This window comes from Salvelinus sp. IW2-2015, linkage group LG27, assembly GCF_002910315.2.
Source record: "Salvelinus sp. IW2-2015 linkage group LG27, ASM291031v2, whole genome shotgun sequence".
NCBI lineage: Eukaryota > Metazoa > Chordata > Actinopteri > Salmoniformes > Salmonidae > Salvelinus > Salvelinus sp. IW2-2015.
The window spans coordinates 1,693,567-1,713,342 of NC_036867.1; the positions used below are offsets into that span (position 1 = coordinate 1,693,567).

At 48.0% G+C, this 19,776-nt stretch overlaps 1 pseudogene; it reads left to right on the forward strand.

The window, feature by feature from the left end:
* Window positions 1-19,776, forward strand: part of LOC111953848 (phospholipid-transporting ATPase IB-like) — a 108,205-nt pseudogene that overhangs the window by 35,640 nt on the left and 52,789 nt on the right.

The window sequence follows — 19,776 nt, forward strand, 5'->3', positions numbered from 1 at the left end:
ACTTGCTGCTCACTGTACACTTCTTTCTCCCTCTCTCCACCCCCCTGCTCTTCTCCCTCTCACCAGCCTCCCCTCTCTCCCTCCTCACCTCCCTCTCTCCCTCCAAACCGCTCCCCCTCTCTCTTCCTCCACCTATACCGTACGCCCCCCGCCCCCCCCTCCTCCGCAGAGATATGGGGTGTGTGTGTGTATTTCAGGGTCTCCCTCTCACAGCTGGTCTCCAGTCTCTGGAGGAGCTGATGGGTCTCTCTGGCTGTCTGGAGTGTGAAGAGCCCAACAGACACCTGTATGACTTCACTGGGACTCTACGACTGGACAACCAAAAGTACTGAGCGCTCTCTCTCTCTCTCTCTCTCATTATTTTTGAATTTTTGGGGTTTACTGCCAGGGCCCACGTCTGGCAGTACTGCTCTAGCAGGTCCAGGCTCTGCTGTAGGCCATGTGCTGTGGGTGACAGCAGGCGCAGGTTATCTGCGAAGAGTAGGCATTTAACCTCTGAATTGTGGAGACTAACACCAGGGGCTGAGGATTTTTCTAGAATAGTGGCCAATTCGTTGATGTAAATATTGAAGAGTGCAGGGCTCAGATTGCATCCCTGACGAAGGCCCCGCCCCTGGTTAAAGAATTKTGTTATTTTCTTGACAATTTTGATGCTGCATGTATTGCCAGTATACACTGATTTTATTATGTCATATGTTTTACCCCCTACACCACTTTCAATAACTTTGTAGAACAGTCCTGTATGCCAAATAGAATCAAATGCTTTTTGGAAGTCGATAAAGCAAACGTACATTTTGGTATTATTTTGGTTGACATGTTTATCTATCAGGGTGTGTATGGTGTAAATATGATCGGTCGTGCGATGTTTTGGTATAAATCCAATTTTGCTTTTACTCAAGACATTGTGCTTATTAAGGAAGTTCAGAACTCTTACATTTATAATACTACAGAAAACCTTCCCCAGGTTACTGTTCACACAAATGCCTCTAATTGTTACATGCTGACCAGACTACTTGCGCGCGTGCGTTCGCCATCGCGAGCATGTTGATTTTGTCCATTCACACCAGACGCGATCAGGACGTGCAGGTTGAAATATCAAAACAAACTCTGAACCAATTATATTCATTTGGGGACAGGTCAAAAAGCACTACACATTTATGGCAATTTAGCTAGCTAGCTTGCTGTTGCTAGCTCATTTGTCCTGGTATAAAAACATTGGGTTGCTATTTTACCTGAAATGCACACGGTCCTCTACTCCGGCAATTAATCCACAGATAAAAGGGTAAAAGTTTGTTTTGAGTAATATCTCCTTCTTCAGGCTTCTTCTTCTTTGGACATTATATGGCAGTTGGCAACCAATGTTAGGTGCATTACCACTACCAGCTAGAGTGTGGACCTCAGTTCATCTTTCAATCACCCACGTGGATATATGCTCCTAAAAACCAATGAGGAGATGGGAGAGGCGGGACTTGAAGCGCGTCAAGCGTCACAAATAGAACCAAGTTCTATTTTAGCTCCTGGCTACGCGGATGCTCGCACACGACGCAAGCAGTGTGGCCAGCATGTTAGGGTCAAATTTGTCTCCGTTCTTAAAGATTGGGGTTATGAGTCCTTGATTCCAGATGTCAGGGAAATAACCTACACTCAGGATCAAATGAAACAGTTTTAATTTAGCCAGTTGAAAGTTTGCACTAGTGAATTTGAGCATCTCATTTAGGATTCCATCAGGTCCACATGCTTTTTTAAATTTGAGGCCTGAAGTTTCTTATAGAGCTCATGGTCAGTAATTGGGGAGTCCAATGGATTTTCATTGTCCTTCATAAATGTTTCTACTCCATTAATCTTCTAATGAATTTGGCATTGTTCTGCGTTTGCATCAATGTGAACAGTGTTGTAAATGGCTCGTCCATATCTCTCCATTTTCTATCGCTAATTCCTCTAGATTAGATTTCTTTTAGGTTTTTCCAATTTTGCCAGAAGTTGTTTGTGTTTATGGACTCCTCACTGTCAGATTCTTGCTGTTGTACTGTGCTTTTTTTGCTTCTGAGTGTACTTCTATAGAGTTTTAAAGTCTCACAGTAATTAAGGTGTAATTCATCATTATTTGGGTATCTATGCTTTTGTTTTTTTCCTTATAATTCTACAATCTGCATCAAACCAGTTGTCATCTGTGGTCTTTTTTGGTTCGTTTTTTTAAAATCAATTTCAGTTGTGCTTCTTTTGCCGTTTGCCTGAATTTATTGTTAATGTTTTTTTACTGCTAGATTGATGCCTTCTTTACTGTGAGTGGATGTGGWATGCAGAAAGTTATCTAAGAGTGTTTGGATATTTTGGTTCCAGGTTGCTTTCTGGTATCTGTGCTGTTTTGGGCCCATCTGTATGAATTTCTGATGTTGTACAGCTTACTGAGCTGTGAATGTGTGYTTGTTTCCAGGTCTGTTCTTTTGAGGAACAARGTCATTTGGCTGTGATCAGACAGAGGTGTTAGTGGCTTGACAGTGAATGAGCTGAGAGAGAAAGGGTCAATGTCTMTGATCATATAGTCTACTGTGCTGTGGCCGAGAGGTGAGCAGTAGGTCAATCTCCCCAACGAGTCGCCCCGTAACCTACCATTGACAAAGTACAGACCCAGGCTTCTACAGAGCTGCAACAGATCCCTTCCGTTTTTGTTGACGGTGCTGTCACTGTTGTTTCTATGGGGGAGATTAAGACCGTTAGAAACAGTATGACCTGTAATAAAGCTGTCCCCTCGTGTGCTCGTTAGATCAGGTAGTGTTCCTGTGTGCACATTTGTGTCCCCACAGATGAGCACATTTCCCTGGGCCTGGAAATGGCACGTTCAAGGGTGGGGAAGATCTCCTCTCAGTAATATAGTTTTAACCAAATGTGATATTTAGGGGATCAATTKGATTTTGTAGTTGGGATTGTAGAAAATGATCAATCCTCCAGAGTCTCTGCKTCTATTGACAGAGCTGTGTTTCTGTGACGGCACAATTACCTCTGTAGCCTGTGGGGACAGTGAGTGACAATGTCAGCCTTACACCATGTCTCCTGCAGAAAATCTTTAAGATTTTATTTAAACTCCTGTACAAAACTCTTCAGCCCAAAGGTTGATGAGTTTAGGCCCTGAATGTTTTCATGTTGCAAAAAGAAAGAATAGCACAGTCAGAAATACAGTAACTACTAACTACTGAGTTGTTCAGAGTAATAAACAGAATAACAGTCAGAAATACAGTAACTTCTAACTACTGAGTTGTTCAGAGTGATAAACAGGATAACAGAAATACAGTAACTACTAACTGCTGAGTTGTTCAGAGTGATAAATAGGATAACAGAAATACAGTAACTACTAACTACTGAGTTGTTCAGAGTGATAAATAGGATAACAAAAATACAGTAACTACTAACTACTGAGTTGTTCAGAGTGATTAACAGGATAACAGTCAGAAATACAGTAACTATTCATCGAACAAGTAAACTTTTAGTACAGTAGCTGTGTGTTTAGTGCTGATGTATTGGAGGAGCTGTTTAATCTCACTCAATCCTACAGAGTTCTCCTGTCCTCTGGGGCTTCCTCTCTGGTCTGGTAGAGGTGGTGGTCTGGTGTGGGGTAGTAGGCTGGGCCCGGTCCAGTCTGGCTGCGCCGATGGAGGTGGTGATGCTCTGGTGGTGGGTGGGACCTGTGGGGTGTGCTGTGTCTGGGGGGGCCTGGGGCTCCTTGTTGGTGCAGTGGTCTGGTAGGGGGCTCTGGCTGGTCCTCTGTCCAGTGCGGTATAGGGTGTCTACCAAGTGCCACTTGCTTTAGAGACTTGACAAACATACCTACTGTCTGCTTCCCCGGGTGGGAGTGGTCGTGCAGGTGCTTTGGGGTGATTGTTGGGGTGGTGAGCAACATACACGTTCGTGAGTAGGCCACACCCTCTGGTGATGTCAGCATTGACCTTCTGAATGGTATATGGGATGAAAGTCTTTGCGGGGCAGCAGAGAGGAGATGGTAATGTGGGAGGTGGGGAACCACTCAGAGGCCCTCTACTCTGTAGACCAGGCTGCCATCTCTCTCCGGCTCTTCTCACAGGTTGTTGGTGCGGGTGTGAATAATAATGCGGCTTTGTGTGCCAAAGTCAGGCTGGGACAGGATGTGGAGTGCATCCTGTGTTTTTGGGCACCATATTTTGGACACCTTGTGGTGGGGGAAGAGTTTATCCTCTTGGATGAATTTCCCATTTGAGTCAATGAGGATGGCCCCCTCAGTGAGTTTTACCAGAGTAGTGGATTTACGGCTGGGGCTTGGTCTGGGGCAGGGTACAGTGAGGGGTGTGTCTGGGGCTGGGGTACACAGGGTCTGGATACAGTGAGTGGTGTGTCAGGGGTTCCATAGAGCTTCTCTCTGTAGTAGGTGTCCCCATGTGAGCCTCCTTGTTGACTGGGGGTGTGTATAAGGGGTGGTCGGTATGGGGGGGTGGTAAGGAGTATCTCAGTCACTGCTGCTGCGTTGAATTTAATTCGTTTTTTTTAAACTCACACTCTGTCAATCTTTTCCTCCTGTGTTGATCGTCAGTTGTACAATTTGATTACCTATATATTTTTTGCTAATTTAATCTTATTAATCTCACTCTTAGCAACCAGAAGTCAGGAGCTGTTCGTCTGCATGACTGCCCCTCTCTCTCTCTGAACACACACCTAACATAGGATTGCATCATTTTGAACCTCCACCTGCTTGTCACTGTTCTCTTTCCAGTGCGGTTCCTCTGGGTCCTGACCAGGTGCTGCTGCGAGGTGCCCAGCTCAGGAACACACAATGGGTTGTGGGTATTATAGTCTACACTGGACATGARTCCAAACTGATGCAGGTGAGACATTTCAAGCCTTGAATCAAGCAAATCTAAACTAATACTGTAAAAGAGGCTGTAGAGTTTGCTGTTCTGTCTCCATAGTTGTCGTCTGAGTTCCTGAACTCTGTGCCATTTGGGGTGTTTTGTAGTTCCACATGAAGGATGTAATAATGTGGTGAATTTCCTTCCCAGAACTCGACCAAGGCCCCTCTGAAGCGTCTAACGTGGAGCGGGTGACCAACGTCCAGATCCTGGTGCTGTTCTGCATCCTCCTGGTGATGGCGCTAGTGAGCTCTATAGGAGCCTCCATCTGGAACAAACAACATACTGAGGAGGCCTGCTGGTACCTGTCACGCGCCGGTGAGAATACACACACACCCCTTGGACACACACATGCCTCTTAGTCATTTATTCTTCTTCCATACAACCGTGTGTGTGTGTGTGTCTACAGGTGACCTCCACTAACTTCTGGTATAACCTGCTGACCTTCATCATCCTCTACAACAACCTCATCCCCATCAGCCTGCTGGTCACTCTGGAGGTGGTTAAGTTCACACAGGCACTCTTCATCAACTGGGTACGCACGGACGCTGGCTCGGTGTGTTTTAGCAGCGTTGGCTGTCTTTAGATGTCTTTCATCCAACTTCTCTGTGTTTGGTGTCAGGATGTGGAGATGTACTACGCGGAGACAGACACACCGCCATGGCTCGAACATCCAACCTCAGAAGAAACTGGGCCAGGTGAGGATGGAATCAAATCAAATGGTGGATTCCACCAATCTTGACCATGTTCACATCAGGGCTCAACCAATCAGTTGAATTCTGTTGTGTACTGATATCCTTTCTTTATTTCTTCTCTCCCAGGTGAAGTATCTGTTTTCTGATAAGACAGGAACTCTCACCTGTAACGTCATGCATTTCAAGAAGTGTACCATCGCTGGAATCACATACGGCCACTTCCCTGACCTAGATGTTGATCGTTCCATGGAGGACTTCAGGTCAGTAACCTTGGCTGTGCTTTATTTTAGTTTTATGTAGTTAGTGTCAATTAGTAGTGTTTAATTCTGTCTCCTCTCAGCCCCCTGCCGTCCAGCAGTCTTAACTCCACAGAGTTTGATGACCCCACTCTCCTCCAGAACATTGAGAAGAGCCATGTAGGTGTTCCCCTTCTGTCATGATAATTATTATACTGAAAGAGATTGACACTGGGCTGTGTATGACTGCTCTCTTTCTCTTTGTTGCTCTCTCTCTCTCTCATTCCCTCTCTCCAGCCGACCTCTGCTCAGATCTGTGAGTTCCTGACGATGATGGCGGTGTGTCACACCGTGGTTCCAGAGAGAGAGGAGGACCAGCTTATTTACCAGGCCTCCTCGCCAGGTAGACAGCCTATCACGACGCAGCTTATACACCTAGGAGCCAATCATAACTCGGCTACTAGACAGTAGAACCAATCACATCCAAGCTACTACACCTTAGAGCCAATCACATCCAAGCTACTACACATTAGAGCCAATCGAATCAACTCAACATGTATGTGCACTGCATGTGCGTTTTCCTTTCCTCAGATGAAGGAGCTCTGGTGAAAGGAGCCAAAGGTCTGGGCTTCGTTTTCACAGCAAGAACTCCTGGCTCAGTTATCATGGAAGCTGTAAGTGTGGGTTTGAGACACGGGATGGAGTGCGTCATTTGAAGAAAGGTAAATATTCATCCTCTTCTCTGTTGAATTCTTTCTATTTGTTTYTGTCTTTCAGAGGGGGAAGGAGAAGAGCTTTGAGCTGCTGAATGTGCTGGAGTTTTCAAGGTAAGTAAAACCACACACACACACACAATCACGACACACACACATTCACAGACACTTAACAGTCATTCCCTTTRCTACAGTAACCGTAAGCGCATGTCTGTAGTGGTCCGAACCCCCGATGGGAAACTGCGTCTGTACTGCAAGGGAGCAGTGAGTATAACCCCAGTCATTGAATGCACCACCGTTTATTCCCATAGTGGCATTGCTCATATTGAAGATGAACCGGCGCGTGTTGATGATGTCATGGTGTGTGTTTCAGGATAATGTGATCTTTGAGCGTCTCACTGATGCGTCTCAGTACAAAGAGTTGACCATGGCACATCTGGAACAGTTCGCCACCGAGGGTACGTCCTTTCTCTTTTTAAATGTGCTGGTCATATTTGTTCCTGCTAGCTTTTGTCTACGTTCTCTTACCTTTTTACCATCTTTTTCTCTGCAAGATTCATTTTCCCCTTTCACCCCCTTTTTATTATCTACATTATTACTACTGTATTACATGTTGACCTTGTCCCCCCCCCCAGGTCTGCGGACTCTGTGTTTCACCTATGTTGATCTGGAGGAGGGGGTATATCGGGAGTGGCTGAAGGAGTACACCCGGATTAGCACTATCATTAAAGACCGGGCCCAGAAACTAGAGGACTGCTATGAACTGCTGGAGAAGGTAAGGGTTAAGGTTGGGCTTAGCGGTTAGTGATTAGCATTGCATGTGTAGTTAGATATTGCAAAGATATATCTCTGTACTGTTTAGCATGGTGAGATAGTGACTACCCCTCACTCCATCCCCTTCAGTAAGGTGGTGTTGGGTAAGATGTGACTACCCCTCACTCCATTCCCTTCAGTCAGTGGTTGTGGTGAAGATGGTGACTACCCTCACTCATCCCCTTGCAGTCAGTGTGTTGCTGGCTTGGTAAGATGGTGACTACCCCTCACTCCATCCCCTTCAAGTCATGTGTGGTTTGGGGTTGGTGAAGTTGGTGACTTACCCCTCACTCCTCCTTCAGTCAGTGTGTTGCTGGTTGGTAAGATGGTGACTACCCTCACTCCATCCCTTCGTCAGTGTGTTGCTGGTGGTAAGATGGTGACTACCCTCACCATCCCTTCAGTCAGTGTGTTGTGGTAAGATGGTGACTACCCTCACTCCACCCTTCAGTCAGTGTGTTGCTGGGTTGGTAAGATGGTGACTACCTCACTCAATCCCCTTCAGTCAGTGTGGTGTTGCTGGGCTGGTAAGATGGTGAACCCCCACCCATCCCCTTCAGTCAGTGTGTTGCTGTGTGGTAAGATGGTGACTACCCCTCACTCCATCCCTTCAGTCAGTGTGTTGGGTGAAGATGGTGATACCCCTCACTCCACCCCTTCAGTCAGTGTGTTGCTGGGTTGGTAAGATGGTGACTACCCTCACTCATCCTCTTCAGTCGCTGTGTTGTGATAGAATGGTGACTACCCTCACTCCATCCCTTTAGTCAGTGTGTTTGCTGGCTGGTAAGATGGTGACTACCCCTCACTCCATCCCCTTCAGTCAGTGTTGTTGGTAAGATGGTGACTACCCTCACCCATCCCTTCAGTCAGTGTGTTGCTGTAAGATGGTGACTACCTCACTCCATCCCTTCAGTCAGTGTGTTGGTAAGATGGTGACTACCTCACTCACTCCCTTCAGTCAGTGTGTTGCTGGGGGTAAGATGGTGACTACCCTCACTCATCCCTTTCAGGTCAGTGTGGTTGGTAAGATGGTGACTACCCCTCACTCCATCCCCTTAGTCAGTGTTGTTGGTAAGATGGTGACTACCCTCACTCATCCCCTTCAGTCAGTGTTGTGGTGGTAGATGGTACTACCTCACTCCATCCCTTAGTCAGTGTGTTGGGTAAGAGGACTACCACTCATCCCTTAGTCACGTGTTGGTAAGATGGTGACTACCCTCACTCCATCCTTTAGTCAGTTGTTGTGGTAAGATGGTGACTACCCCCACTCCATCCCCTTCAGTCAGTGTGTTGGTGAAGATGTGACTACCCCACTCATCCCTTCAGTCAGTGTGTTGGTAAGATGGTGACTACCCTCACTCCATCCCCTTCCGTCAAGGTGTGTTGCTGGGTTGGTAAGATGGTGACTACCCCTCACTCCATCCCCTTCAGTCAGTGTGTTGCTGGTTGGTAGATGGTGACTACCCTCACTCCATCCCCTTCAGTCAGTGTGTTGCTGGTTGGTAGTTGGTAAGATGGTGACTACCCTCACTCCATCCCTTTCAGTCAGTGTGTTGTGGTAAGATGGTGATACCCTTACCCATTCCCTTAGTCAGTGTGTTGGTAAGATGGTGACTACCCTCACTCCATCCCTTCAGTCAGTGTGTTGGTAAGGTATGGTGACTACCCTCACTCCATCCCTTCAGTCAGTGTGTTGCTGGGTGGTAAGTGGTGACTACCCCTCACTCCATCCCTTCAGTCAGTGTGTTGCTGGGTGGGTGAGTGGTGACTACCCTCACTCCATCCCTTTAGTCAGTGTGTTGGTAAGATGGTGAACTACCCCTCACCCATCCCTTTCAGTCATGTGTTGCTGGGTGGTGAAGATGTGACTACCTCACTCCATTCCCTTCAGTCAGTGTGTTGCTGGTGTTTGGTAAGATGGTGACTACACCCTCACTCCATCCCTCAGTCAGTGTGTTGTGGGCTGGTAAGATGGTAATACCCCTCCTCCATCCCCTTCAGTCAGTGTGTTGGGTGTAAGATGGTAACTCCCCTCACTCCATCCCTTCTAGTCAGTGTGTTGGTAAGATGGTGACTACCCCTCACTCCATCCTCCAGTCAGTGTGTTTGGTAAGATGGTGACTACCCTCACTCCATCCCCTAGTAGTGTGTTGCTGGGTGGTAAGATGGTGACTACCCTCACTCCATCCCTTAGTCAGTGTGTTGGTAAGATGGTGACTACCCTCACTCCATCCCCTTCAGTCAGTGTGTTGCTGTTGGTAAGATGGTGACCTAACCCCTCCACTCCATTCCCTTCAGTCAGTGTGTTGGTAAGATGGTGACTACCCCTCACTCCATCCCCTTCAGTCAGTGTGTTGCTGGTTGGTAAGATGGGTGACTACCCTCACTCCATCCCTTCAGTCAGTGTGTGTGGGTTGGTAAGATGGTGACTACCCTCACTCCATCCCCTTCAGTCAGTGTGTTGCTGGTTGGTGAGTTGTGAACTCCCTCACTCCATCCCCTTCAGTCAGTGTGGTGTGGGTGGTAAGATGGTGACTACCCCTCACTCATCCCTTCAGTCAGTGTGTTGTGTGGTAAGATGGTGACTACCCCTCACTCCATCCTCTTCAGTCAGTGTTGTGCTGGTTTGTAAGATGGTGACTACCCCTCACTCCATCCCCTTCAGTCAGTGTGTTGCTGGTTGGTAAGATGGTGACTACCCCTCACTCCATCCCCTTCGTCAGTGTGTTGCTGGGTTGGTAAGATGGTGACTACCCTCACTCCATCCCCTCAGTCAGTGTGTGTTGCTGGGCTGTAAGATGGTGACTACCCCTCACTCATCCCTTCAGTCAGTGTGTTGCTGGGTGGTAAGAGTGGTGACTACCCCTCACTCATCCCTTCAGTCAGTGTGTTGCGGGCTGGTAAGATGTGACACCCTACTCATCCCTTCAGTCAGTGTGTTGCTGGGCTGGTTAAGATGGTGACTACCCCTCACTCATCCCTTCAGTCAGTGTGTGCTGGCTGGTAAATGGTGACTACCCCACTCATCCTTCAGTAGTGTTTGTGGCTGGTAAATGGTGCTACCCTCACTCATCCCCTCAGTCAGTGTGTGGGTTGGTAAAATGGTGACTACCCCTACTCCATCTTCAGTCAGGTGTTGCTGGCTGGTAAGATGGTGACTACCCTCACTCCATCCCCTCAGCATGTGTTGCTGGTGGTAAGATGGTGACTACCCTCATCATCCCCTTAGTCAGTGTGTTGCTGGTGGTAAGATGGTGACTACCCCACTACCCCTTCAGTCAGTGTGTTGCTGGGCTGGTAAGATGGTGACCTCCCTCACTACATCCCTTATCAGTGTGGTTGGTAAGATGGTGACTACCCCTCACTCCATCCCCTTAGTCAGTGTGTTGGTAAGATGTGACTACCCTCACCTCCATCCCCTTAGTCAGTGTGTTGCTGGTTAAGATGGTGACTACCCCTCACTACATCCTTAGTCAGTGGTTGGTAAGATGGTGACTACCCCTCACTCATCCCCTTGTCAGTGTTGTGTTGGTAAGATGGTGACTACCCCTCACTACTCCCCTTCAGTCATGGTTGTGGGTAAGATGGTGACTACCTCACTCCATCCCCTTCAGTCAGTGGTTTGTGGTAAGATGGTGACTACCTCCTACCATCCCCTTCAGTCAGTGTGTTGCTGGCTGGTAAGATGGTGACTACCCCTCACTCATCCCCTTCAGTCAGTGGGTTGGTAAGTTGGTGACTACCCCTCACTCATCCCTCAGTCAGTGTGTTGCTGGGTTGGTAAGATGGTGACTACCCCTCACTACATCCTTCAGTCAGTGGGTTGCTGGGCTGGTAAGATGGTGACTACCCCTCACTCATCCCCTTCAGTCAGTGGTTGCTGGGCTGGTAAGATGGTGACTACCCCTCACTACCCCCTTCAGTCAGTGGTTGCTGGGCTGGTAAGATGGTGACTACCTCACTACATCCCCTTCAGTCAGTGGGTTGCTGGCTGGGTAGTTTGTCCAGCAGAGGGCAGAGTGGTCCACTTATCAACTGTTGAGAATTATGACCTCTCAGTACTGAAGAATCCCTGTTTCCCCAGAGGAACCCCCCCCCCCCCCCCCCTCTCTCTCTCTGTGTGTGCTAACACCAGTCGGTCACTCCCTAAGGTGTCACAGTACAGACACCCTGTAACCAGAGACATCTCCAGTATACATCTGGACATGATCATGTCTGTGGTCATTAATAGTCTGGACATGCAAGCTGTAGACACAAAAATAATTCTGAGAGTGTATTCATTGAGGCTGGCCATTAGGAAGGCACATGATCCACAGCTGCCTTTGTTTGGCTATAATGAGAGGCAGGACTCAGTAAAAGAGGGGTTTGAGAGACGAGAGAGAGAGGAGGGGGAAGTGATGGATAAAAGTGAGGAGAGAGGAAGGGGTTGAGGTAGACTGGAAGACTACAGAGATAATTACCCTCACCAGTCTGCCAGAGCCCCTTAAAACTGGTGTGTGGGTGTGTATGTTTGACTACATGATTTGTTGCGTGTTTTAATAGAGTTCAAAATAAATGTTTGGGAAACATTAAGACTTCCCCATGCTGCTGTTTGACCCACATACAGAGACATGATACACACACCTTCTTACACTCTAATGCTTCTACTGCCCAGCCTGTCTCATCAATTGGTTGTAGCTTAAGAGCCCCCCCTCTTCTCTTGTAGGATCTGTTTGTTGTTGGGGCCACAGCTATAGAGGACCGTGCTCAGGCAGGGTCCCTGAAGACCCTCGCTACTCTGATGAAGGCCGACATCAAGATCTGGGTCCTCACGGAGACAAACAGGAGAGCCGCCATCAACATAGGTTGAGAGCGAGAGGTGCATGGAGGGAGAGAGAGAGCGAGAGGTGCAGAGCATGGAGGAGAGAGAGAGGAGAGCGAGAGGGCGTGCATGGGAGGAGAGAGGAGGCGAGAGGTGCATGCAGGAGGAGGAGAGCAGCGGAGAGTGCATGGGAGGAGAGAGGGAGAGGTGCATGGAGGGAGGGAGAGCGAGCGAGGGTGCATGGAGGGAGGGAGAGAGAGCGAGAGGGTGCAACTGGAGGGAGGGAGAGCGAGCGGGAGGTGCATGGAGGGAGGGACAGAGAGCGAGAGGTGCATGGAGGGAGGGACAGAGAGCGAGAGGTGCATGGAGGAAGAGAGAGCGAGAGGTGCATGGAGGAAGAGAGAGAGATGTCTCTTTCTGTGCTGAATCTGGTATTGTATTCTCTGTCTCAGGCTACTCCTGTCGTCTGGTGACCCACGGCATGTCCCTCCTCATCGTCAACGAGGACTCACTGGATGTGAGTACATCTTCCTCACCTCTTCCACCCAGCCATCTCCTCATCTTCCACTCCCTCCTCCCTCTCCTCTTTGGGTCTGTGTGGGCTCTAGAGTGTTACCGTGGGAATCGGGGTGTGGCAGAGTAGAGATTGGTGTGTGTGTCTCTTTGTCTGCTCACAGGTGGAGGTAATTAAGCTGTCTGGTGTCTTCCTGGAGAAAGAGATGAAAGACACATAGTGCTGTATCGCTTTCTCTCCTCTCATCCCGGTCTCTCTCTCTCTCTCACACACACACACACACACACACACACACACACACACACACAAACACGTTGGCATAGGAGACACTCTATAGAACACAGAATGCTCTGGTCAGATTCCATTTCAACCTGTGAATTAGGCTGGCTGAGTTGAGGGTCTGTGTTTGTTGTTTTCATGTAGAGTCTGCTGATTCTAAGTGGCTGGATTACTGTCATGTGAGAATAAACACACACTCCGTCACAGCAGTGGTGTAAAGTACTTAAGTAGAAATACTTTGAAGTACTATTTAAGTATTTTTTTTGTTATCTTTACTTTACTATTTATATTTTTGACAACTTTTACTTCAGTACATTCCTTAAGAAAATAATGTACTTTTTACTCCATACATTTTCCCTGACACCCAAAAGTACATTTTGAATAGGTAACAGGACAGGAAAATGGTCTAATTCACACACTTATCAAGAGAACATCCCTGGTCATCCCTACTGCCTCTGATCTGGCAGACTCACTAATCACACARGCTTCATTTGTAAATGATGTCTGAGTGTTGGAGTGTGCCCCTGGCTTTCCACAAACTAAAAAAAACAAGAAAATGGTGCCCTCTGGTTTGCAAAATTAAAAGCAATTTGAAATGATTTATACTTTTACTTTTGATATTTAAGTATATTTAAAAACAAATGCTTTTAGACTTTTATGCAAGTAGTATTTTTTATTTATTTGACCTTTATTTAACTAGGCAAGTCAGTTAAGAACAAATTCTTKTTTTCAATGACGGCCTAGGAACACTGGGTTAACAGTCAGCTCGGGGATTCGATCTGGCAACCTTTCAGTTACTAGTCCAACGCTCGAACCACTAGGCTACCTGCCGCCCTATTTTACTGGGTGACTTTTACTTAAGTCATTTTCTAATAAGGGATCTTTACTTTTAAGTATGACAATTGGGTATTTTTTCCACCACTGCGGCACAGTCTGCATGTTTTAGTGGAGTTAATTTGTCTGTTAGACAGATAGTCTGCAGATGGCAGACAGGGTTACAGCCTCTACACTCCATTGTGTCTCAGACTGTGTGTACGAAGAGGGATGTGTACTGATGTGTAGGTAGAGAGTGTGTGTGTGTGTAGGTAGTGTGTGTGTGTGTGTGTGTGTGTGTGTAGAGTGTGTGTGGGTAGAGTGTGGCTAGGGAAAAGTACACACTTCCATAAGAGAATGAGAGGGAAAGGGAGACCGGTTTCCAATTAAGTACAGTAAAATGCTTTTCTTGACAATGAGACCATTCAGTAGCACTGTAATTAGTCAGACTGAGTCTATTCAATTAAAACCTTAACTGACGTTAAGGGACCACTCCAACGTAACATTCCTGTCACCCTGAAATTCAACCAATAACAGTTGGCTTTATTTCATCCCTCCTACTGTAAATATTGTTTTGTTGACTTAGTATATACTAATTCAAATACGCATTCTTGTAGCTTAATGTGAAGGATGATTGGGCCCTTACCTTGTTGAGTGGGACTGAGTGCCCAGAGAGCTGTGGTGAGAGGACAGGCCCAGGGAGCTGTGGTGAGAGGACAGGCCCAGGGAGCTGTGGTGAGAGGACAGGCCCAGGGAGCTGTGGTGAATGCGAGACAGGCCAGACTTGTGGGTGAGAGCAGGCAGGAAGCTGTAGTGAGAGGACAGGCCCAGCGGAGCTGTGGTGAGAGACAGGCCCCAGGGAGCTGTGTTAGAGGACAGCCCAGGATTGTGGTAGTGAGAGGACAGGGCCCAGGGAGCTGTGGTGAGAGACAGGACCCAGGGAGCTGTTGGTGATGGACGGCCAGAGCTGTGTGAGGGAAGCCCAGGACTGTGTGAGGGACAGCCCAGGAGCTGTAGTGAGAGGACAGGCCAGGGAGCTGTTGGTGAGAGGACAGGCCCAGGGAGGCAGTGGTGAGAGGACAGGCCAGGGAGCTGTGGTGAGAGGACAGGCCAGGGAGCTGTGGTGAGAGGACAGGCCAGGGAGCTGTGGTGAGGACAGGCCCAGACTGTGGTGAGAGGACAGGCCCAGGGAGCTGTGGTGAGAGGACAGGCCCAGGGAGCTGTGGTGAGAGACAGGCCAGGGGAGCTGTGGTGAGAGGACAGGCCAGGAGCTGTGTGAGAGGACAGGCCAGGGAGCTGTGGTGAGAGGACAGGCCCAGGGAGCTGTGGTGAAGGACAGCCAGGAGCTGATGTAGAGACACCAGGAGTGTGGTGGAAGGCCCAGGGGCTGTCCAGGAGTTGGTGAGAGGACAGGCCCAGGGAGCTGTGTGATGAGGACAGGCCAGGAGCTGTGTGAGAGGACAGGCCAGGGAGCTGTGTGAGGACAGCCCAGGGAGCGTGGTGAGAGACAGCCAGGAGCGGGTAGAGGACAGGTCACCACCGATGAAAGCAGGCAGACTTATCTCACATCACACTTAAAATAACTGATTGAGGTTCAGGTTAGAGCCACCACTGTTGTGTAGCGTGTATGTAACAATGTGTAGGTGGGTGGGTTTGTGTTTGTTAGGAGAGCAGGAGCAAATATAATGTATATACAAATATAATTCCTAGGAGCGACTTGCAGTGTATCTCTTTGTCCTTGTTTACCACTCCTTCTCCTTCCCCTGCTTTTTTTCACTTTGTTTCTTTAGTTTTTCGGAGGTGAGGCTCATCTCTGTTGATCTTGTGGTTGGTAGTCAGGCGGATGTCTCCCTCCCTCCCCTCTTTTCTTCCCCTTTCCATGTCTCCTTCACGCTGCTATCTATACATCTGTCAGCAAACCCTCTGTACACAGGAAGAGACGTGTGTTTGTGTTTATAGAGATAAACATCTGGAGGTAAAAGGGAGAGGAAAAGTGAAAATAGATTAAGAAAGAGAGGTAGAGGTACTGGAGAGAGAGGAAGAGGTCCCAGACAGAGAGGTAGAGGAAGAGGTCCCAGACAGAGAGGTAGAGGAAGAGGTCCCAGACAGAGGGTAGAAGGTACTGGAGAGAGGGTAGAGGTACTGGGTAGAGGTACTGGTAGAGAGAGGGGTAAGAGGTACTGGAGAGAGGGGTAGAGGTACTGGAGAGAGGGTAGAGGTACTGGAGAGAGGTGAGTACTGGAGAGAGGGGTAGAGGTACTGGAGAGAGGGAAAAATGAAGCCATCTGAGGGTGATGAGTGAGGAGGGAAATGTGATCTCCTTTTGGTGCTCCCCTTCGTCAAAACAAACCCTCTAAGCAATGCCTCCTGGGTAAACATGGCGGCCTGTGACGGTTACACAGTGACAGGTCCATCTGTCACCTTTATATCAAATATATCACACACACCAGTCTTTACAGTAGAGGTGGTGGCTTTTACAGATCAGGCTCATAGTGTTGGATATACATTTCATCAATCTTACCCACAACCCCCCTCTGTCCTGTCACACCGCCCGCATTACAAGTCAAACACAAACCTCTTCACTGTGCTGCTCATTAATCATCACACGCACACTACATAGCCAAAAGTATGTGGACACCTGCTCGTCGAACATCTCATTCCAAAATCATGGGCATTAATACATAGTTGGTCCCCCCTTTGCTGCTATAACTGCCCCCACTCTTCTGGAAAGGCTTCCCCCTAGATGTTMGAACATTGCTGCGGGGACTTGCTTCCATTCAGTCACGAGCATTAGTGAGGTCGGGCACTGATGTTGGGCGATTTGGCCTGGCTCGCAGTCGGCGTTCCAATTCATCCCAAAGGTGTTTGATGGGGTTGAGCCAAGCGTCAGTCAAGTTCTTCCACACCGATCTCGACAAACCATTTCTGTATGGACCTGGCTTTGTGCACAGGGGCATTGTCATGCTGAAACAGGAAAGGGCCTTCCCCAAACTGTTGCCACAAAGTTGGAAGCACAGAATTGTCTAGAATGTCATTGTATGCTGTAGCGTTAAGATTTCCCTTCTCTGGAACTATGGGGCCTAGCCCGAAACAGAGAACTCATTTTCACTGCTCCAGTGTCCTGTGGCGGTGAGCTTTACACCACTCCAGCAGACGCTTGGCATTGCACATGGTGATCCTAGGCTTGTGTACGGCTGCTCGGCCATGGAAACCCATTTCATGAAGCTCCCGACGAACAGTTCTTGTGCTGACGTTGCTTCTAGAGACAGTTTGGACCTTCGGTAGTGAGTGTTGGAACCAAGGACAGACAATTTTTTACGCGCTACACACTTCAGTACTCGGCGGTCCTATTCTGGGAGCTTGTGTGGCCTACCACTTTGCGGCTGAGCCGTTGTTGCTCCTAGATGTTTCCACTTCCCAATAACAGCACTTACTGTTGAGCGGGGCAGCTCTAGCTGGGCAGAAATTTGACGAACTGACTTGTTGGAAAGGTGGCATCCTATGACGGTGCCATGTTGAAAGTCACTGAGCTCTTCAGTAAGGCCATTCTACTGCCAATGTTTGTCTATGGAGAATGCATGGCTGTGTTCTCGATTTTATACACCCGTCAGCAGCGGGTGTGGCTGAAATAGCAGAATCCAGTAATTTGAAGGGGTGTACACATACTTCTCACCATGTGGATAAAACACTTCTCTCTTTGATAAAGACACTATGTAGTCACTTGTATAATCTCACTATTTATGGTCAAAGTTTATACCAGCACCAGCCTTGTGTGTGTGTGTGTGTGTGTGCAGGGGGATGTGTGCAGGGGGAGTGTGTGTGTGGGTCTGTCAGGCAGGGGGTGTTTGTACAGATGCTTGGCTGATAATTAAGCGCTGTATTAAATCTCACTGGTGACAGAATCTGCACTTTAGATATGAGCGTGTCTGTCTCCTCCCCCTCTCTCACCCACCCTCCCTTTTTACTCATTCACCCACCCTCCCACATGCTAACCATACCCCCATATACCCCTCACACATACTAACATCCCCATACCCCCATATCCCCCACATACTACCCACCTACCCCACACATACTAACCATACCCCATATACCCCCTCCCACATACTAACCATACCCCCTCCCACATGCTAACCATTCCCCCCATATACCCCCCATATACCCTCTCACACATACTAACCATACCCCCCATATACCCCCTCCACATACTCCATACTCCCTCCCACATACTAACACACCCCCTTCCCTCACATACCCCCTCCTCCTCATATACCCTCTTCTCCCTCACATACCCCCCATATACCCCGCTCCCACATACTAACCATACCCCCCTCTCCCCTCACATACCCCCTCCCACATACTAACCATACCCCCTCCCACATACTAACCAATACCCCTCTCCCTCACCATCCCCCCTCCCCCTCACATACCCCCCTCTCAACCTCCCCTTACTCATTCTACTCTCACCTCACTGCCTCACTAACGAACCCAACTCCCTCATTCTCTCTTGTGTGTGTGTGTGCGTGGCTGAGAGAAGGTGTTCTGTGATATGTCACACCATCTGAACCTTTCTGCCCAGCTCTAAATATAAACCTGAGAAGATTCCACACAAGAGCCTGAGAGAAAGGTTTACAGCGTGTCTGCAAATGTGCACCTATGTGCAAGTGTGTGTGAATCTGTGTTCGAGCTTGTTCCAGCGCGATACATATGAAAATAACATTTTGCTTGGAACTGAAATGCCTTTACTGAGAGATCTGTCATTCGGTGACATGGAAAAATGTACAGTACTTGATTGCCCCCAAAAATAGGGAGTTATTTGTATGAGAGGAATTCATGCAGTGACTTCAGAGACGCCGGTCATTTTACAGTCTGCAGTATCTCTTAACTGTAGATATGCAGGACAATCCAATGGTTAGTTTTACATTAAGAAAGATATGGGGTGTTAAAGGTTACATAAAGCAATGATGTATGATGATTTACAGTTTACTAATGACTGTTTGACAATGATTTCTAATCAGTTATACGTGTTAGTTTCCGCTCTGTTAGCTGTGTGTGTGCTTGTCTCTCTGCTGTGACAAGTAGCTGTGGGTTATTAGCACCAACGTGTTAGGCATTACACTGTTTGCTTCCAGTTGGACTCATTGAGGTGTGTGTGTGTGTGAGAAGCGCAGTGTGTTTGGTTGTTGCTTGGGAGTGTAATTGTGATGATGTAGGTAGGCTGTAATATCTCATGATATTGTTGACGGCCCTCTACACCAAACTACCTCAATAATAACAGTGTGACGGCCCTCTACACCAAACTACCTCATAATAACAGTGTGACGGCCCCTCTAACCAAACTACCTCATAATAACAGTGTGACGGCCCCTCTAACCAAACTACCTCATAATAACAGTGTGACTGCCCCTCTAACCAAAACTACCTCATAATAACAGTGTGACGGCCCTCTACACCAAACTACCTCATAATAACAGTGTGACGGCCCTCTACACCAAACTACCTCATAATAACAGTGTGACGGCCCTCTACACCAAACTACCATATATAACAGTGTGACGGCCCCTACACACAAACTACCTCATAATAACAGTGTGACGGCCCTCTACACCAAACTACCTCATAATAACAGTGTGACGCCCCTTACACCAACTACCTCATAATAACAGTGTGACGGCTCCTAACCCAACTACTCATAATAACAGTGTGACGGCCCCCTTACACCAAACTACCTCATAATAACAGTGTGACGGCCCTCTACACCAAAACTACCTCATAATAACAGTGTGACGGCCCTCTACACCAAACTACCTCATAATAACAGTGTGACGGCCCCTCTACACCCAAACTACCTCATAATAACAGTGTGACGGCCCCTCTACCAAACTACCTCATAATAACAGTGTGACGGCCCTCTACACCAAACTACCTCATAATAACAGTGTGACGGCCCCTATACACCAAACTACCTCATAATAACAGTGTGACGGCCCCTCTACACCAAACTACCTCATAATAACAGTGTGACGGCCCCTATAAAC